Source organism: Phocoena phocoena, chromosome 10, assembly GCF_963924675.1.
Source record: "Phocoena phocoena chromosome 10, mPhoPho1.1, whole genome shotgun sequence".
In the NCBI taxonomy this organism is placed as follows: domain Eukaryota; kingdom Metazoa; phylum Chordata; class Mammalia; order Artiodactyla; family Phocoenidae; genus Phocoena; species Phocoena phocoena.
Window position 1 is genome coordinate 92,461,164 of NC_089228.1, and position 22,367 is coordinate 92,483,530.

Here is a 22,367-nt window from a genome sequence, read left to right on the forward strand (position 1 = left end):
CCAGCTGGCCTCTCTGCCTACATTATCCCACTCAAAGCTGTTCCCCATTCTGTAGCTAGACTGTTATATCTGAGGCAGAAATCAGGCCTCATAAGTCCCCTGCAAAAAATACTTGTCATTTTTGATAGACTTTCTATAGAGTATACACATCTTACTATAGCATGGAAATCCCTCCATGTTTGGGCTCCTGCTTATCTCTCTAACCCATCTCTCTTCCCACCCCTTTGTACTCAGTGATACCTCCATAGTACAATCCTCAGGGTTTGCTAAACACACCATGATTATTGACACTTCCTCATTCTCAGGACTCAACTCAGATGACACCTCCTCTAACAAGCCCTCCATGACCCTTAGTCTGGATGAGGTGCTTTTTCTAAGTAGCTCACTGTGATTCTTCCTTTCATAGCACTTAGCCCACTTCATATAATTGTGTTTTACTTGTCGGTCTCCCCCACTTGGCTATAAGCTCCTTGAGGGCAGTAGGTGGTCCTAACTCCTCACTCTATTCCAAGTATAGGTGCAATTCTGAGCACAAGTAGATATTTCATGTTTGCTTCTTAGGTGCAACTTCTGTTTTTATTGATGAAAAAACTAACAAGAGAACATAAGCTATCACTCCACCAAAGCCAAGCTAGCAAGAAGCCCAGAAACCAACGAATGTCACTATCAATGAGTCAGCTGTCAGAGTCTCCAGGCCTAGCACTGATACTATAGAAAAAGGTGACCTTAATCAAATTATTTCACTTCTTTGGGCCTTCATCTGTAAAATGAAAGGGTTGGACTAAATCACCTCCTAAGTTTCCTTCTAATGCTAATGTTTTATAAGTCCATGTAAGGAGACCATAAGTGTCTGGTTGGAATGTCTCAGAAAGCACCAACCTGGGATATTTCTTACTCTACCATAAAGAAATCTGAGGATAGCCTGGGTTTATAAAGAACCCAGGCAATCAGGGTTTCTCTTCACTGCCCATTCATTTCTTTGTTAATTCAACATTTATTGAACACCTAATCTGTACCAAGCATATAATGCTTTTCAGTTTAGAAATTTCATAAGTGCTGATAAACAATAAGTAAAAAGGACAAAATTCTCTGTGAGGACAATTTGACATATAATTTTCCAAATTTCAGACAGAAACACGGTGACTTCATAGGGGAAAACGCTACAGAAGGTTCTATAAGAACTGCTCCATTCAATTGCATTTAGAAATGGTTATGTAACTGTTACATTGAACAAGTGTGACTCATAGGATGTAATCAATCATAAAGCAACACTTCACATTTATTCCACAGAGTTAGCACTTTCTCTGCTCTTGGGTGAAATTTAGATCAAATTTTTATTCTTCTAGTCACTTCCAGGCAGTATATCCTTTGGCCAGTAATTAACGTGTCTGGATTCATGTCACAGTAAAAACGTCAACAGGTTTCTCCCATCCCCATCTCAGCCTCCTACAAAGAGCTACAACTGGGTTAGGAGAGCAACCCATGTGCCCTTTCTTTTCTGATCCCTGCCCCCTGCAGTTTTCATAAGGTGACTGCACACTTCTCTGTGGTTAGATTACTGGGAGGAAGATAAGGAGAGGGGAGCAAGAAAGTTCTTCCTTGCCTGGTAGTCGTGTGAAGAGCTAGTATCAGAGTTCTTTGGCCTTGACAGATATACCAAGTTGCCTCTCTTGTTGGTTTGTATGAGCTTTCCGGAGATGCTCCAGGGTAGGGCTTCTCTCACCTGGATTTCCCTGCAGATGAATGGATACATCTTAATATAGCCAATCACTTACTCTTTCCTGGGACCCCAGGAATCTGGTACCAGCTCCATATTTTTGTTCATCTGGTTACCCATCCAAATGACCCTCTTAGAAAGGATGCAAGAGCTTCCCTGGTGGCGCAGTGGTTGAGAGTCCGCCTGCCGATGCAGGGGACACGGGTTCGTGCTACGGTCCGGGAAGATTCCACATGCCGCGGAGCGGCTAGGCCCGTGAGCCATGGCCGCTGAGCCTGCGCGTCTAGAGCCTGCGCTCCGCAATGGGAGAGGCCACGACAGTGAGAGGCCCACGTACCGCAAAAAAAAAAAAAAAAGAAAGAAAGGATGCAAGATAACCCCATGTCTGCTTTCCCTTGTGAGTGGCCCACATCTGATTCAATGGAACCACTCACATTTTATTTGCCCCCAGAGATTTAGAAAGATTGGTTGGGGGGAGGACACCCAGCCCACAGACTACTCTATACAAAACAACCCTCACGGCCTTCCCTGGTGGCGCAGTGGTTGAGAGTCCGCCTGCCGATGCAGGGGACACGGGTTCGTGCCTGTCCGGGAAGATCCCACATGCCGCGGAGCAGCTAGGTCCGTGAGACATGGCCGCTGAGCCTGTGCGTGCGGAGCCTGTGCTCCGCAACGGGAGAGGCCACAATAGTGAGAGGCCCAAGTACCGCAAAAAAACAAAACAAAACAAAACAAAACCCCTAACGTCGGGTCTCTAGTTTTCATTTTTAATTTACTTTGTATTTATTATACGTAAGGGGTTGAAAAGCCATGTAATCAAATTTTGACAACTTGTGTTGCAAATTTTGCAACATGGAGGTCTTATACCTCACTTTAAAATGTGAAATAAATGTCTTAGTGGTTTACCTGAAACTTTCAGTCTTTTACAGTTCTACCTGCCTTGTGATGCCAGAATGACCAGTTTCTAATCCCATCTTTGGTCTAGACTTGCCATATCACGTGACAAGTAGCCTTTTCCTCCGCTAGTTTCATCATCTAAGGGAAAGTTAATATCAATTCTTTATGTAATTTAAAGTAGTTACTTGCATAATCTGGAGATTCCTAGGGCTGCCACAACAAAATACCATACACTGGGTGGTTTAAACAAGTGAAATTTATATCTGACAGTCCTAGAGGCTAGAAGTCCAAAATCAAAGTGTCAGCAAGGCTACATCCCCCCGAAGGCTCTGAGATTAGAATCTGTACTGAGCCTCTCTTCTAGCTTCTTATGGTTACTGTAAATCTTTGGCTGACAGCTGCATCACTCTAATTTCTCCCTCTGTCTTCATTTGATGATCTTCCTGTACATCCGTGTCTCTGCAGGACCTTCTTATAAGAACACCAGTCATTGGATTTAGGGCCCACCCTAATCCAGTATGACATCATCTTACTTTGACTACATCTGCAAAGACCCTATTTCCAAATAAGGTCATATTCGCAGGTTCCGAGTGATCATGGATCTGGGGGGTGGGGGTAACACTATACAGTCCAGTACAGGTACTGTAATATTTTCTATAGAAAGGTTTAATATCAGTACAAATATGATGTTGCATGGTTTTTTTCCCCCCAAATATTGTTTTTAAAACTAGGGAGATTACATCAATTTTGGAAAGGCCTATGGAAATGGGTACCTCTGGGTTGCACTGGAGTTCACTGCATAGCGGTAGTCATAATCATAGAGGAATATGACAAAGGAGGCAAACAAACAGCTTAATAAGCATGGGTACGTATCCTATGAGAGAGTCAAAGCAAGCTAATAATAGCCACCCTAGAGATGAGCTAGCAGATGCTTTTTCCACAGCTGAATCCTCAGAGGGGTGATGTAGTATTTGTTGATTTTGCCATGTGACTTGTAACAACAAAAGAGATACAAAGAAGACAAATGACATTGTAATTTTGAGTGGTTTGACCGTAACTGCACATACTAAAGTTATCATAGCACTAGTAGTGATGTGTTGTTGTATGTACTCATCACTTTTTAAGCCTCTGCAACATTTTAGACAGTTTTCCTGAGAGTATTTTCCCCCCCCGTCCCAGGTTTCCCCTTTTCCAAAAGTTTGAATGGTTTGTTGGAACCCTGTTCAAATAATGACATAACATCAGGCATAAAACTGAAAGCAACTAAAGGAGAGTTTTCATGTTATCCATCAAAATTGTTTTTTGGTTTTATTGGTTTTTTTTGCCGTACGTGGGCCTCTCACTGTTGTGGCCTCTCCCGTTGCGGAACACAGGCTCCGGACGCACAGGCTTAGTGGCCATGGCTCACGGGCCCAGCCGCTCCGCGGCATGTGGGATCCTCCCAGACCAGGGCACGAACCCGTGTCCCCTGCATCGGCAGGCGAACTCTCAATCACTGTGCCACCAGGGAAGCCCAAAATTGGTTTTTTTATACTAACTTCAAATACAGTTTCTTCATGATTTATCAATAAAGTCTATCCTGAGAAAATCTGGACCTTCAGAAAAGTGCAATGAATAGGTCTATTTCCTATCCATATCCTCTCGCTAATCTTGAGGAACTTCTTCCTGGACCTCTGATTTTGCTTGGCCAAGACTGCTTTTTGGAAAAGCATATATTTATCCATCTCTGCTCATTCAATGAGATTGTCACGCAACTTTGGAAACTTGGAGTGACTTCATTAAATAGTATGTATTTCTTATTCAAAATGATTTGAGACATTTTTAATTACTACTTCTCCTTCTACTTCACATGGAACTTCTTTTCTGACCGTGGCAAATGCTGCCACGTGCCTACCTTTGTATGTACAGGGTCATACATTCTTTCACTGCAGACGATTGATGCCAAATTGAAATCTTCCTTTGGGTAATTGTTTTCTTTGTGTCTTACTGTGTTATCGCCTCTATACTGCAATTTGTATTTTCTTTTGTAAGACATTTGATTCTTGTGAAAGTGTTAACGTATGTAAGTAACGGAAACAACACCCACACCATTACTTAGCTCCTGTGGGCGCTGCCACACTTCTTTCTGTTTTCTTTCTTCTTTTTCGTCTTATTCTTTTTTTAATCACCATAAGAATAGTTCTTAGGAATAGAAATGATGCAACAGTCGCAACAGTCTTAAAGATATAGTCAGTGGTCTATTAATTAGTGGAGAGTAATTTTTATATAAAAATTGGCCTCTATAACTGACGGCCAACCTGATTGTTGTGAACTTCATACCGTTTTGTGCTGGCTTAAAGCACGGTAGCGGATGTGATACAGTTTGTATAATGTTCCACAATAAATTGAGCATGGCAGGACGTATAACACCATCAGTCAAAGTGAAATGGTTATATGGTAACCAGGGAAATTATTGAGCTTCTATGTGGATTGGTCTGTTTTGATAAAGTAAGTCAGGCCACAAAGATTTTTCTCCACCTTGGAAAAAGGACCCAAAAGTACCAGTTATGCAAAACCACTGGGCCCGTTTGTAGCCAGTAGTCGTCCAGGACTTTTAGGATATCTTTTACCTGAAGGGCTCCAAGGGCAATGCTTGGAATCTCAAGGTCTACACACAAGCAGTGCCATGAAGTCCCAGTGTTACAGAAGTTAAGAGAGAGAAGGGGCTGAGGCCTGCTTCCCTCATTCTCTGCTGGCCTCCTTCTCTTTTGTAGGAGACATTTGTGTGCAAGGCAGGTTGGGACCACATCAGCTCAGGCCATGGGAAGGGGGAAGAAGCCAAGATCCAGTGTGACAGAGGGGACAGAGCGTTTGTCTTCAGAAGCTGGCCCATCCCCAGGAGGCAGCAAGGCAGACCAATGTGCAGCGGTCGAAGGGCATGACTAACACAGATTGGGCCAGACTGTTAGGATATCTGAGTGCATCCTCTCTGCCAGCAGTTCTGGAATAAGTCCTGGTGACAATAGTCAAAATCAGGCACAGTTCCAGGTGATTGGTCCAGTCACAGCAGGTCCCCAGCAGAAGCTGAGAAGGGAGTAGAAAAGTACATCCTGCTTCCCAGAGGAATGGGCAGAGCAAGAATTTGGCAAAGCACGAGGACCCGAGCTGAGGAAGCTGGGATCCAGGGCTAGGATCCAGTCCCTGCTGAGAACTGACATGCGTAGCAGAGAAACTGAGGCCAACTGGAGTCCCAAGGCTTTGGCCAAAGTGGTAAGAGAACTCTGAGACTCAGCATCTACAGGAGGAACCAGATTTCCGGGTCTCTAGGCAACCAAACCAGTTTTGTCTATTAATAGGTCTAAGGCTGATGACACCAATCAGGACTGGCTCAGACTGGTTGGGGGCGACTAAGAGCTTCTGGAACTTTAATGTGCATAAGAATTACCTGGGGATCTTGTTAAAATGAAGATTCTGATTGGGTGAATCTGAGTGGGGCCACTATTCTGAATTTCTAATAAGATCCCAAGTGATACTGCTGGTTTTATAGAAAAGCAAAACTCAGAGAATCCACACTTGCTGTCATGTGCTCCCCCCCCCCGCCCCCACTGCTCTCCACCCATTTCACCTGCCCAATCAGCTGTCCCTCCTCCCCAGCCCTCTTCCTAGTCATATCTCGCCATCTTCTTTTCCTTTTCTTTTCCCCTGTCTTCCCAACCCCTTTGTCCTGCTACACTGCTCTGTCAAGACCATCAATAGAAAAAGAGTTTCTGTTTAGATACTAGAAGGGGCAAGATAGCAAAAGCCAGAAACATTTTCCCCGTTGTCAGCACACAACTAAATGCTTTTATGTTTGAGAGAAATAATTAGTCCAGATTAATCTCTTTTTCAGTCTCATAAAGAGCAAAAAGAATATGTGACCTTTCCCTCCTAATATAATCCAACAGTTAAGAAATTTCTTCTGAATGCTCGCTTTGACAACATATATACTAAAGTTGGAACAGTGCAGAGAAGATGATCACAGCCCCTGTGCAAAAATGACACACAAATTTCTGAAGCTTTCCATATTTTAAAAAAGACATTAAAATAGACATAAATTAATGGAGAAATATACTGTGTTTATGAAAGAGAGGAACCAATATAGTAAAATCTTCAATTCTACTCAAATTAATCTATAAAAAGAATGCAAATCCAATAAAAATCCCAACAGAGTTTTAGTAAAACCTAATTCTTAAATTCAAATAAAAGAGCAAAATGGCCAAGAATAGCTCAGAAAAATTTGAAGATAAAGAAGAGTGGGGAAAAGAAAGAAAACTACAGGCCAATATCACTGATGAACATAGATGCAAAAATCCTCAACAAAATACTAGCAAACAGAATCCAACAGCACATTAAAAGGATCATAGACCATGATCAAGTGGGGTTTATTCCAGGAATGCAAGGATTCTTCAATACACGCAAATCAATCAGTGTGATAAACCATATTAACAAATTGAAGGAGAAAAACCATATGATCATCTCAATAGATGCAGAAAAAGCTTTTGACAAAATTCAACATGATTTATAATAAAAACCCTCCAGAAAGTAGGCATAGAGGGAACTTACCTCAACATAATAAAGGCCATATATGACAAACCCATAGCCAGCACCGTTCTCAATGGTGAAAAACTGAAACCATTTCCTCTAAGACCAGGAACAAGACAAGGTTGTCCACTCTCACCACTATTATTCAACATAGTTTTAGCCACAGCAATCAGAGAAGAAAAAGAAATAAAAGGAATCCAAAATGGAAAAGAAGTAAAGCTGTAACTGTTTGCAGATGACATGATACTCTATATAGAGAATCCTAAAGATGCTACCAGAAAACTACTAGAGCTAACCAATGAATTTGGTAACGTAGCAGGATACAAAATTAATGCACAGAAATCGCTTGCATTCCTATACACTAATGATGACAAATCTGAAAGAGAAATTAAGGAAACACTCCCATTTACCATTGCAACCAAAAGAATAAAATACCTAGGAATAAACCTACCTAAGGAGACAAAAGACCTGTATGCAGAACACTATAAGACAGTGATGAAAGAAATTAAAGATGATACAAACAGATGGAGAGATATACCATGTTCTTGGATTGGAAGAATCAACATTGTGAAAATGACTCTACTACCCAAAGCAATCTACAGATTCAATGCAATCCCTATCAAACTACCAATGGCATCTTTCACAGAACTAGAACAAAAAATTTCACAATTTGTATGGAAACACAAAAGACCCCGAATAGCCAAAGCAATTTTGAGAAAGAAAAACGGAGCTGGAGGAATCAGGCTCCCTGACTTCAGACTATACTACAAAGCTACAGTAATCAAGACAGTATGGTACTGGCACAAAAACAGAAATATAGATCAATGGAACAGAATAGAAAGCCCAGAGAGAAACCCACACACATATGGTCACCTTATTTTTGATAAAGGAGGCAAGAATATACAATGAAGAAAAGACAGCCTCTTCAATAAGTGATGCTGGGAAAACTGGACAGCTACATGTAAAAGAATGAAATTAGAACACTCCTTAACACCATACACAAAAATAAACTCAAAATGGATTAAAGACCTAAATGTAAGTCCAGACATTATAAGACTCTTAGAGGAAAACATAGGCAGAACACTCTATGACATAAATCACAGCAAGATCCTTTTTGACCCAACCCTAGAGAAATGGGAATAAAAACAAAAATAAACAAATGGGACCTCATGAAACTTAAAAGCTTTTGCACAGCAAAGGAGAACATAAACAAGATGAAAAAACAACCCTCAGAATGGGAGAAAATATTTGCAAATGAAGCAACTGACAAAGGATTAATCTCCAAAATTTACAAGCAGCTCAATATCACATAAACAAACAACTCAATCCCCAAATGGGCAGAAGACCTAAACAGACATTTCTCCAAAGAAGATATACAGATTGCCAACAAACACATGAAAGGATGCTCAACATCACTAATCATTAGAGAAATGCAAATCAAAACTACAATGAGGTATCACCTCACACCAGTCGGATGGCCATCATCAAAAACTCTACAAACAATAAATGCTGGAGAGGGTGTGGAGAAAAGGGAACCTTCCTGGACTGTTGTTGGGAATGTAATTTGATGCAGCCACTATGGAGAACAGTATGGAGGTTCCTTAAAAAACTAAAAATAGAACTACCATACGACCCAGCAGTCCCACTACTGGGCATATACCCTGAGAAAACCATAATTCAAAAAGAGTCATGTACCACAATATTCATTGCAGCACTATTTACAATAGCCAGGACATGGAAGCAACCTAAGTGTCCATTGACAGATGAATGGATAAAGAAGATGTGGCACATATATGCAATGGAATATTACTCAGCCATAGAAAGAAACGAAATTGAGTTATTTGTAGTGAGGTGGATGGACCTAGAGTCTGTCATACAGAGTGAAGTAAGTCAGAAAGAGAAAAACAAATACCGTATGCTAACACATATATATGGCATCTAAAAAAAAAAAAAAGGTTCTGAAGAACCTAGGGGCAGGACAGGAATAAAGATGCAAATGTAGAGAATGGACTTGAGGACACGGAGAGTGGGAAGGGTAAGCTGGGACGAGGAGAGTGGCATGGACATATATACACTACTAAATGTAAAATAGATAGCTAGTGGGAAGCAGCTGCATAGCACAGGGAGATCAGCTAGGTGCTTTGTGACCACCTAGATGGGTGGGATAGGGAGGGTGGGAGGGAGATGTAAGACGGAGGGGATATCGGGATATATGTATACATATAGCTGATTCACTTTGTTATATAGCAAAAACCAACACAACATTTTAAAGCAATTGTACTCCAATAAAGATGTTAAAAAAAAAATAAAAGAATAGAGTGGGGGGAAGAAAGAAAAAGAGTAGAGTGTGGGAGGGGAGTTCTCACTCTAGAAAAGCTGAAGACTTAATATGTAGTCAGAGTTATTAAAATGGTGTAACAATAGATATTCTATTCAATGTGATCATAAGTGATTTTGATTTTCTTATTTGTGCTTTTTTCCTACCAAATATGTGCTAGTTCTGTGATTAAAAAAATAAAGCTTAAAAAATAAATGCTTTGAAAAAAAGGAAAGATCTTCTGAAAGATAAAAAATCAGAATGGTGACACATATTTAGTGTCCCTACTCCCTAAAAATATATCTATACAAAATATAGATATATATATATATCCGTACGTGGTATACACTGAATGTGTTTCCACTTGCAGCCCTAAGGGGTCGCCAGTTCCTGGCTTACAGTAAAAAATAATCATGTAATGTGAGGCTAGTTACTTAAACCCTCTCAGAAGTTTTCTGATCTATAAAGCGGTGATATTAATAGCTCCCCCAGTTCAACTCGGAGGATTTGTTGTTGGAATTGTATGAAATATGTGAAACTGCTTAATGAAATATTAAACAAGATACAAATGCAAACTGCTATTACTAGTTAGTATTTGAAATTAAGCAGTTGTAGATTTTAGAGTTTTGAACCATCCATCCTCTGTTCGTTTGACTGGACTCTTTGAAGCCATTTGTGTACCAACAGGTGAAGTGAGTTGGGAAAGCATAGTTTAAATCACAACTCCTCTCCCCACGCCACATCTCATTTCACAACTGTTTTTCATCCATTCAGTGACTATATTTATTGGGTGCCAATATGTACTAGAGACTGGAGTCACGATGGTGAAACAGACACTGTCCTTGCATGCATGAAGCGTACAGATTAGCAGAGTATTTGTGGACAGGAAAATAGGCACTTGCAAAATAAGGTGACCAGTGCTGTAATGTGGTAAGTCCAGGGTGCCATGGGGCTCTCGTGGGGTCACCGCCCAGGCTTGGATGGTCATAGAAATTTTCTTCAACCATGTCATGATGAAGAGGATGAAATATGCAGATGATTTAAAAGGTAAAGAAGAACAGTGGAGGATGCTTGCTGATAAGGGCGAGGGGGAAGGGCAGCATGTTCCAGGCAGAGGGAAGAAAACTTTACTGCCCCCAGGGCAAGAAAGGCAAAGGAACTACTTTCTGGTTTTTCAAAAAGCTCCCTGATCATTTTTTGACCGATTTCAATACTTTATAATGTTTCCTAGGCCAGGCGCAGCATGATGAGTAATAGAATACATTTTAGGGTGACCCCCTCCTCCCACCAAGCCTCCGGACCACTCCCCTACTAGCCTTTCCCCTCATTGCCTGGCCTTTCCTTTTGAAAAGATAGCACTGAAGAGATGGAGAGAGGCTTTTCTCTTTTGAAGCAGCAGCATTGTTAACAGAGAAGGAAAAGTCTCCCATGAGCTATGGCAAAATCCTGCAGATTGGTTTATGAATCGCTGTAGCTTAGGTTAAAGCCACCTAATTTCCTGAAAGACACCCCATGGCTTTAGCCTTCCAGAGGGGCATAAAGCTTGTATGATATTTACTTTTAGTTAAAATTAAATGGGAATTGAAAAAAAAACACAAAAAACCCAAAGAGTTTCTTCTGGGAAATTATATTATTAAAGAAAAAAAAGGCTACAAAGCAATGTGGATAAGATGTATATATTGCATTAAAGAAGGTTTGGGAATATACATATCCAGGTGTTAAAGTGATAACTATCTCTGAATAATTGGATTTCATGCGATTTTATACCCTTTTTATTGTGAAATATGACACACGTTAGGGAAAATGCATGATATATAAAAGTATAATTTAATAAATTTTTATTAAGTGAACCCTCGCTTAACCACTACTCAGATCAATCAACAGAATATGGCCCAGGGGCCCTCCATCCGCCCCTTCCCACTGACAACCCACTCTCTCCCTGCTGCCCTTACTTTTATGATAACCTCTTTTTTTTTCTTTTCTTTAGTTTTACCACCGAAGTATATATTGATGCTTATATGTATTTATCTTTTCCTGTTTTTTGAACTTTAAGTAAATGGGAACATAACGATTTTTTTATCCCTCTCTTTGAACATTAGCTTTCGGTCTTTTAACATTAGGTTTCTCAGTTTCATCCGTGCTAAGGGTATTGTGGTTCATTCATTTTCAGTGCTGTATGGTATTCCAAGGTTAGATCTACCACACTTTATCCACTGTACTGCTGATGGACAGTTTGGCTTGTTTTCAGTTCGGGGCTATCATGAATAGAGTTGCTATTCTTTTGGTACTCACATGCACATATTTCTATTGGATATGTACCCAGGAGTGGGAATCTGGGGCACCAGCTATGCTTATCTTTAATTGATAATGCCAGAGAGTTAACCAAACACTGCAGTAGCAATGAACACTTCCTGTAACAGTGTAGGAGTGTCCCCATTGCCCTACACTGAAGTTTTGTGCATTTTTTTCTTTCACTCATCTGAATTTTCTATTTTTCTCTGTAATAAATATCCATTGGTTTCATTAGGCAAAATGCTTTCCTAATATTTCTTAAATTTGTCTTTCCCAATAGGGATATTATTTTAAAAATTGAAGTAAATCATTCTTACAGAAAAAAGGCACAGATCACAGATGTATGGCTTAATGGATTATCACAAAGAGAACCCCCCTCTGTATCCACCACCCAGGTCAAGAAATAGAATTTTCTGGCACCCTAGAAGCCATCTTCGTGCCCCCTTCTGGCACAATCCTTTCCCTCCTCATCAAAGGTAAACTATATATTTAGTTCTAACACAATAGATTACTCTTGTGTGGTTTTGAAAGTTATAGAAATGGAACGATACAGCATACCTTATTTTGTGTGTAGCCGCCTTTATTTTCCAATATTGTGAGATTCATCTGCGTTGATATGCGTAGCAGTAATTTGTTCATTTTTTTCTTTTCTTGCCGCAAGGAAGAAATATTGACCTAAGACAGCTGACCTACTCAGCACTTTTTCAACTCATGCACTGTACTGACCCATGCCACATGTGGATTAGAACACTTTACAGTCATTTGTATTTTTGTTTCTGCACAAATAATAAGCTTTTGGGTTAGAGATGCTGCAGGGAGAATGAATGTGGTACCTCCGCCCCACCCCCGACCCAGCTGCCCTCTGATTTCTGTAATAATGGCTCCACTTGGAATTGTCTCTCATTGATAATGGATGTTTTCTTTGCCTTCTTCTCCATCTAAAACACAGAACAGTATCACATCCCCAGGCTGCGTACTTTTATGTAAAACAGAGCTGTCACAGGATTTTACTGGAAAGTTGATTTATTTCTGAGGATCATGAGAGTCCAAGGATAAAACTGGCATCTGGCCACAGGGAGAGCCCTTGACCTAGAAGCAGAGACAGCTTCAAAGCTGTGTTGGTATATAATGGAACAGGGCACTTTTAACATGAATCATAGCCTCAAAACTTTCTAGGGGAAAAAAAAAATCCTAAAACTGTCCTCCAAAAGGAAAGGTAAAATCAATAGCTTAGATTTTTTACTCTTTCAGATAAGCAATGCTAAACCCTTCTACACAAAACAGTTGTTGAAATCTAGCTTTTTTTTTTTTTAAAGAACAAAGTGTCAACTGAGCTTGAACTCCTAAAGCAGAATCTTGATATCAATCTATTTTCTTAAAGTAGCCAAACAGGCTTTCAGATGGTGACTCTCTGAAAGGCTGTATGTGAATGTGTAGTAAATGTAATTTTTCTTCTTCTTTTTTTTTTCTTTAGGCCTTGAGATGTAATTATTAAAGCTGCAGATGTCCCTAGTGATATTAGCTAGATAATCAAATTTGGATCACAGGAATGAAATAACCTAAAGTGTGCCTTCATTACTGCTCTCCTCCAAAGAATTCACTTAATTCTACCCTCCCCCACCCACAAATCTGTAACTAGACAAGGGAGATAGTAAAATTAGCCAGAGCGGTCAAAATGGTCAAATTGATTCTCAAAGCAAAGAATGCCATGTTTAAACACAACAGGTAAAAATTTCCCCACCACAAAAAATAGAAAAGAACATTGATGAAATCACAAGCAGAAAAAAACAAATCAAAATGCTGAACAGAACTGCCAGATTTAGGAGACCTTATTGCTAAAGGAGCTATGAAGCGTACCGATTAGCTTTCTTAAAAAAAAACAAAAAACAAAAACACAGGGAAAAATAACATTTCTTAAATAGCTGATTGAGAATAATTTTTATTAGTAAACATATGTACCCACTAGAAAGATTATCTATGAACGTATAGGTCATTTGAACAAGAATATAATCAGTCTTGTAGAAACTTAAACTTAAAGCAAAATCAAGATTTTATCAAATTGAGCAGTTCTTAAGTGTTTTTGTATCCTTTCTTTCACCAAGAAGATAAAAATCCCTTTCATTCCCACCCACCCTCCTCTTGAATCGAGGCTAGGAGAAATTCTTCGACCAGAAAGGCTCAGGGTAGGAAGTTATTGCATAAACTCCCTGTTCTCTTTTGCCAATGCTTTTTAATCCCTATGTACCAATCTTCCCTGCTATTTCATGACAAAAGGATCCCAGCTGTGCCAGATTGTGTGATAGCTATATAATCTAGACACAATCCACAGGGGTTTAGAACAGAAATTAACAAATATATGTAAGCCTGAAACCTTAGCTATAAAGAATATCTACCAGTTTCCCAAACGTTCATAGACCAGTCAGAGATTCCATCATCTTGCTTTATAAGAACCCAAGAGTGAAGATTACTATGAGAAAGGTCTTCTAGAATTAGATCTTGTTTATCACAAAAATGTCCACCTTCTGTGGGTGCTAAAGCAGAACAAACATTGAACTGAGAAATAGATGTCTTGGGTTCCAGTACTGAATCTGCCATCAACCAGTTGTATAATCTCTGCCAATTTCCTGCAACTCTTTGGCAGAGATTCCTGTCTATAAAATGAAAAAAAAAAAACTAGATTCTGTAAGGATCCTTCCAGGTCTAGTAGTTGCGTAAGTGATATTTCTAGACCACAATTAAGTAACAGACCACCCTCTCCCCATTATTCCACATCCACTTGGATTCATCAACACTTTTTCTTTCTTGCTGATGCACTGGGAGACGGTGTTGGGACTGGGAACCTAACTCATTTCCTGGTACCCATCTCAGGTCACGTCTTAGATGTGGAGTCAACTGAATATGCTTTAGCATCCTATCTCCTTAGGTTCCTCTTAGAGCAATCCATTATCATATTTGGTCCTTTTTCTGGCATTGGAATTCCCATGCTATTCTATGGAAACATTATGCCAAAATGAAAAGTATGAGAATGGCTAAGTATAGAGCTCCAGGCTGCCATATATGTTTGTGATGCTCCCTGGAAACTTTGGAATCCATAAGTAAATGGATCATACTCCTTTTAACCTTTGAGAGTTACCATGTAGATCATGTCAATGTTTAATACTTGTAACTAGAGCTCGGAGGACAATTTGAAATAGTACGTTTTAAGACATCATCAATGAGACCTGACATGTGAGAGAATCTTCCTGCACTAAGAACTACAGTGAATGCCACATGGAGGAGCTGCAAACTGGGAGCAAATCCACTCCATCCTACTATGAGCCCTTCCTGTTTTGTCAGCCAGCACGGTTTCCTAAATCTCAAATTGCAGCCGAACTGTTCTGCAATTCCATGGCTAGCTATTTTGGGAGCCTAACACAGCAGGACAAATGTGTACAAGTCCACACAGTATGACAGAAGAATTAAAAATGTATTTACCATCTGTTGGTAGTTTCCTTGTGGGGCTCTTTTCTTTTCCTCTCCTGAAGCCACGAATCGGGTCTTCTTACTTCCTGCTGTCCTCAGAGAGCAGAGTTCTGTCTTCAGATCTTTGGAAATGCGGGGCTTTTTCCCCCCTCCTTTAAATTTCCCAGACTGTTGAACTCTCAAAGTATTTCTGCTTCCAGGATCGTTTCCCTCAAATATAAAGTGGAGTGAGTCTGTGAAGAGGTGGTAGTGTTTTATACTTTTTTGTGTGGCCAGGTTACTTTCAGATCCTACACCTGAGTTCTGGTCACAGCGGCCTCTGGGAAGTTCAAGGGTGGAACAAGAGAAGTCAAACACAGGTCAACTGAAAGGAAATTAAGTCCTTCAGTTATGGGAATTCATGTGGGCCCTTTACAATCTATTTTGACCTTACTATAGTGGGATGTGCCAGATTTGAGTCAAAATTTCTAATAGGAAGGGGTCCTTGAATGTGACCATGGACTTCAAGTGAGAGTCATTCCAGCCATGTAGCAGTGTGAATAAAAAATCATAAGCTGTAGTATAGTTTTGTTAGTTGGGTAACCAGTTAGGTTGCTCTGAAGCCGCTTGGTTATGTAGGAATATTCAATCCTCAATAAGAATCACTAGCTTTCATTTCTGAGATACATGTATTATTCACTCAAAAATAAAATCTAATAGAGATTAGTATTAAACATGTTGCTTTAGCCAGAATATTACAATATTACACTGCAGTGTTATGCCTCCACCTGGCCTATTTCATTCAGGTAATGACTTGTTAAAAATTCTCAGGCTACGTAGGTGGATAACTTCACCTTGAAACCAGTGCTGGGTGACCTTGGACCTTGGGCAGGTCCTTTAAACTCCAAGCCTCAGTTTGATCATCTAAGAAATGGGAAGCGTGATCTTCACCTCACCGGACTGTGGTGGGGATTTAGATGAAACGACACGTGCAAAACCCTTACCATGTTGCCTGGCATAGAATAGGAGCTTGATAAATGGTAGCTTTTAAAAATTATGATTATTGGAAGCTGTAGCTGTGCTACTTTCTGTTTGTTCTCAAAACTTGCTGTCACGTTTCTACATGATTTTCAATTCTGGTTTCAGATTTTGTGTTTTAAAAGTTCTTCACAAATCTGAGTCTGAATGTGAAATTCAGCTCATTCCAACTCAGTCTTAATAGGTATACCAGATATAATTAAGATATAATTAAGTCAAAGCTCAAGTAAACAGAACATATACCATAGTGTGGACAAGATGCATTGGTTTTGGATTAGCTTCTAATGAGGGAATTGTTGTGTTGGAGCTTAAGGCTTTGCACATAGTAGGTCCTGAAAAATATTACTGATTCATTAATTCATTTAATGGTTGATGAATCTTTAGTGGGTGTCTGTCATGTGCCAAGGACTCTTCTAGATGTTCAAGGTTTATCAGTGCATAAGACAGACACAACCTCTGCTCTCCTGACAATAAACAAACTAAAGGAAATGGCTCTGAATGTTCTAAGGTAATATACTGATGGAATAATAGAGCAGAGCAAGGTGGATCAGGAAAGTCAGGGGGTACAATTTTAAGTAGGGTGGTCAGATGTGGTACGCGGGCCTCTCACCGCCGCGGCCTCTCCCGTCGCGGAGCACAGGCTCCGGAAGCACAGGCCCAGCAGCCATGGCTCACGGGCTCAGCCGCTTCACAGCACGTGGGATCCTCCCGGACCGGGGCACGAACCCGTGTCCCCTGCATCGGCAGGCAGACTCTTAACCACTGTGCCACCAGGCAAGCCCCTGGGAGGTTTTTTGTTTGCTTTTTTTTTTAAGAAAAAAAGACTGAAGAAGGCGAGGGAGTGAGCCATGTGGATATTCAGGGAGAAGCATTCCAAGTGAGGGATCAGCAAGTAGAAAGGCCCTGACGCAAGGGAGCACCTGGCTTGTTTGGGGCTGGAGCTGTAGGAGGGAGGGGAGAGGGGACATGGGATCTGGAAGACAGAGGGCACCCTGATTGTGTGGGGCCTTGGAGGCCATGGGAGGATTTTGATTTTGACTCCAAGTGGAAGAGAGACGTCAGATGCTTTGGAGCAGAGCTGTGGCATCACCTCATGCAGATGCTCAACTATGGCCTGAGCCGGACATGGTGGAAGCAGAGAGATGATTTAGGAGGTCAGTGCAATCGTCCTGATGAAGGGTGGTGGTGGTTCATCTCCAGTGGTAGCAGCCCAAATGGTGAGAAATGGTCAGATTCTGGATACAGAAGGGACAGCCAACTGGATTTTGGGGCAGATTGGATGTGGGGTGTGAAAGACAGAGAGGAGTCAAGATGCTTTTTGGCCTGAGAAGTTGGAAGGATGGAGCTGCCATTTACTGAGACACGTGTGCAAGAACTGTATGGTCCGTCTCTTGGTGACTGTTAGAGAAGAGATACCTCGGGATTCTGGTCTCAAGTGTAAGGCCTCCCTCCACCTTCTGGGGAAAACCTCGTGAAACCAATGAGCTTCCAGTTGTGCGTTTGGAAGATGAGACTCAGAAAGACTGAGGTACTCACAAGCACTTTTATAAGACTCGAGTGAACAGTTTAAAAAAAAAGCAGCAGTTTTGGGGGTTGTATTTCCTCCTCCGTGCCAAACAATTGATTTGGCTTTTTTAGTCTCTTCCTCACCCCACTCCACACATTGAAATGCCACTTCTGAAGAGGAGAGCTGCAGGTGCATCCTGGCACCAGTAGACGGAGCCAGGGAGCCCTGGGAAGACCTTTGAGCTGAGTCCCCGTCTGGGAGGACACCACCCTCTCTCAGACCTGCAGCAACGTCTGAACCTCTGGGCCAGAGGCCAGATGTTTCTGGGAGGAGGGGGAGGTGCTTCTAGAACTCTCTTGACAACTTTCCTATTCCACTGAAACTTTTGTATATTGGTACTGTCATGGCTAAAAGACCAAACATGCATCCAGAACTGATTACCTATGTGTATCTATAGAAGAGAGTGGGCCATATGTGTAAATAAAGAGAAGAAAGAAGAATGCAACAGAGCTGTCACCACAGCTCTCATAAAAAGGGTGTATGAGTTTCCTGGGGCTGCTGTAACAAGTAAGCCCAAACTGGGTGGCTTAAAACAAGAGAAACAGGGCTTCCCTGGTACCACAGTGGTTAAGAATCTGCCTGCCAATGCAGGAGACACGGGTTTGAGCCCTGGTCTGGGAAGATCCCACATGCCGTGGAACAGCTAAGCCCATGTCCCGCAACTACTGAAGCCTGTGCTCTAGAGCCCACAAGCCACAACTACTGAGCCCGTGCTCCGCAACAAGAGAAGCCACTGCAGTGAGAAGCCCGCATACTGCAAGGAAGAGTAGCCCCCGCTCGCTGCAACTAGAGAAAGCCCGCATTCAACAACGAAGACCCAATGCAGCCAAAAATAAATAAAACAAATAACAAAACAACACAAAACAAGAACAAGAGAAATATATTCTCTCACAGTTCTGGAGGCTAGAGGTCCAAAATCAAGGTGTCAGCAAGGCTTTGCTCCCTCTGAGGCTCTAGGGAAGAATCCTTCCTTGCCTCTTCTAGCTCCTGGTGGTTGCTGGCCATTCTTGGCTTTCCTTGGCTGGTGGCAGCATAACACCAAGTTCTGCCTCTGTCTTCCTGTACCCTTCTTCCCCGCCCTGTGTCTTCTCTGTGTTTCTGTGCCTCCTCTTCTTAGGAGGGCAGCAGTCATATTGGACTCAGGATCCACCCTAATCCGGTAAGGCCTCATCTTAACTAATTACATCTGCAAAGACCCTATGTCCCAATAAAGTCACACTCACTTTCCTGGGGCCTAGGACTTCAATATATCTTTCCGGGAACACAATCCAACCTATGACAGAGGGCAACAGGAACTCACGTAGAGAACTGACCAGTGGGGGGAGCCACAGAAATGGAGCAATAAAAGGAAAACAGTCACATGTGAAATCGTAAGTGGAGGTCAAATGGGTTTGGGAGTACAGGAAATATTAGATAAGAGACGCTCTCACTTAGGATAATCTCCATCTGTGCTTATGGCCCTGATTTTTTTCTGTCAGAGTTAAGAAAATATATATTGTATAAATAAAAAGAATAAGAAAATAGCACTTCTCTGACTCACACATTGGGCAGAGCTGCAAAGTCTTGTGATAATCAGGGAAGACTTGCAGAAGTGCTGGTGCTTGAGCTGGGTCCTGGAGGGTGGGGAAAGATCGCCATGCAAAGAAGGGCTTCCCAGGTAGAGAGAAAGTATATGCAAAAGCACAATGTTATCTAGGTGATCCACTCTTTACCGCCTTAAGTGGGGTGAAAGGTCTCTAAAAGCAAGGCCCAGATTGTCTACTTAATCTGTATTACTCAGAAACGGTATTAAAGAAATGAAGGGGCAAGAATGTTTCTGGTTTTAATATTAAATGCACAAATCAGCACACAGTAACCTGAAAGAACATTCGGAGCATCTCTAAGGCAGAGTTCATTCTTGGACACATTTGCCAAAGCACAAATATGGAAACCCCACCCTCAGCCAGATCTGAAGAAATCAAAAGGCTGATGTGGTATAAATTCCTCTGCCCTGATTGCATAAAGGAGATCTGCCAACATTTTTGTCTCTGATATATTCCTTTCTGCACAAAGAGCTGAACTGGGTTCTTAAAAACCTGATCGTGAACTGCGATAGGCAATTCTGAATCCCCACCAGGATCTAGGAAAATTAACTCCTCACTGATCTTCCTAGATAAGCACCCAAGCTCCCCACTTCTGAGATCTGCGTGGGGATCTGCCTAGGTTTCTGTCACAGAGCAACTCCCTTTTTTGGCATAAGAATGTACAGGATGCCTGTAAAGTTCACACTGGGTCATCTAAGTCTCTTTAAATGCGGGATGATTCATTGCTGGGGGTGGGGGAGAGAGGAGAGTGAGGGGGAAGGAAGTGCTGAGCAGAGAGGCGGAGCAAAGTCATTATGAAATTGACTGCAGAAAAGCTCCCGCTGGGAGTGCTGGGGTCACATGTTCTTACTATTGGTATTTCAGCTACAACTTTTAAATCAGAGATGGGGGAGGGGTCGGAAGGCATCACCTTGTAACTTGATCGGCTTTCAGAGGAGATGCATCCGATGATACCTGGCATATTGATTAGAATTACAATGGAGGATTAATTTCTCTTTTTATCTGACAAAGAAGAAAAGCTCTCCTATGACAGTACGTTTAGCAGCATAAGAATCTGGCTGTAGTGGTATGAGTGAACAATTTGTCTTCTCCTACTTGATTTACTCACATTCTAGCTGACAGGGCCTCCCATTCTGTGCATTCATTTTGTACTTAAAAAGGGATTGTTTGTAATTTACTGTTGAAGTCTGAGTGCTATTATTCTGCTCCGTCAGAAAGCATCTGTGACAGGCGCTATCACTTCATGTCTGTGCCACGGCACAAAGCAAATCCGGATCTGCAGTCATCAGTCTTGAGAGCCCCCCCAAAGTCGCCCAGCAGTTATACTTTGGAGAGGCCTGACGGACACGGGTTCTGCAAATACCGAACTGCCTGACAACCCCTGCTGAAATCCTGACACGGACAGTCTCCTCTAGTTGTTTATGTCAAAAAGCGAAGTTTGCCAATGCATTTTTCTCTGACTCTTCCTCTTCGGGGTAAACTTGGTAAATTCCTCATAAAACAGTTGTCTTAAACCCTGACCCTCATTTGGATCAGCTTTTCCTAGCCGATACTGACTCAAGAAAAATAAAGTAACTGTGAGAGCTTATGCTATGTATTTTAATGTCATGAAGATAGAATAACGATTTGATGGGTTTTTAGCCTGTTGTTGCCCCTGACCTTAGTTTGAAGGCACCCTAAGCTTTACCCTCACAACCCATCAACTGTCACTATCTTAAGTGTAAACAATGGTGGCTTTGGGCTCTGATTTTAATTTGGAAAATGTATTTCTTTTGAGGAAACAAAATGCCAAGTTGTTAATGAAATGCTTTTAATAGATTTCCAAATGCTTGTGGCCAATACCAAGCAAAGTTCAACTCACTCATTCCAAGCCTTAAAATGTTGTTCATTTTCTTTTCATGTAAGAAGAACTATGTTCTATAGATGATTAAGACCATAAACTCTTGTTATTTCATAGGTCATTGCATTATGTTCAATGTCAGACATAGTTACATTAGTGAAAATGTGTCTAGGTCTTGCTTGCAAAATAAATAACGGTTAAAAATCATCTCATTTCCTTTTGATGTGTCCTATTATACTAAATATATTAGAAACTGTTTAACAAAAAAACATTTCCTTTTGGTGGCTTTGATTTGTTTTCTAGTGAAGTAGCAATAGTATACTTTTCATTATCCATGCCCAAAGCCATCTGTCATTAAAAGGTATCACCCCCAACCATTCAGCCTGTAACCAGCTGTAACTTCAGAAGGCTTGTGCTTTCTAAAACAGAGAGCAAATTTTCCATTAGCTTTCCAGGCTGGCAAAGTATTTGAGGACTCCCCCACCCCACCTCGAGAGACTGAATCTAACGAATTTTTAGTCTAACAGATAAGCCTAACAGATTTTCGTTTTCCAGGCCCACATCAGGTCTACCAAGGAGATTATGCCTTCACCAATAGCTTACTCTCAGAGATCATTTTAACAGGGGGTAAGGTCCACGTTCTATACTGCAAGGGGGAAACCTCAGGAAGGCAGAAAAGTAATTAAGTTACTACTACACTACTGCAAAGAGCCATGCCTAAGGTCTCCAATTATGGGTTCTTAGAACTAATTCCTTCACCTTCCCAGCCCCATTGTTAATACCAGAGCTGTCCACTAGAAATGTAATGGACACATGTCATTTTAAATTTTATAGTAGCCACATTAAAAAGTAAAAAGAAACAGGTAAATTAATTTTAACAAGATTTTTATTTAACCTAATATATGCAGAATATTTTCATTTTAATATTTAATATATGTATATGTGCATATGTGTGTGTGTGTGTGTGTATGTTCTAAGTCTTTAGAATCTAAGGTATATTTTACAATTACAACCCATCTCAAGTGCTTAATAGCCATATTGGACAGTACAGACCTATACTAAAGCATTTGTTTTTAATTGTAGACAGAATCTTATTTAAAATTGCCTAACGTGTG

At 41.1% G+C, this 22,367-nt stretch overlaps 1 non-coding gene across 1 annotated transcript; it reads left to right on the forward strand.

Moving 5' to 3' along the window:
• The first annotated feature begins 6,555 nt into the window (after positions 1 to 6,555).
• LOC136130072 (U6 spliceosomal RNA) lies at positions 6,556 to 6,662 on the forward strand. Its single transcript, XR_010656277.1, has one exon. It is a non-coding gene; the product is annotated as a U6 spliceosomal RNA (small nuclear RNA).
• The last annotated feature ends 15,705 nt before the right edge of the window (positions 6,663 to 22,367 follow it).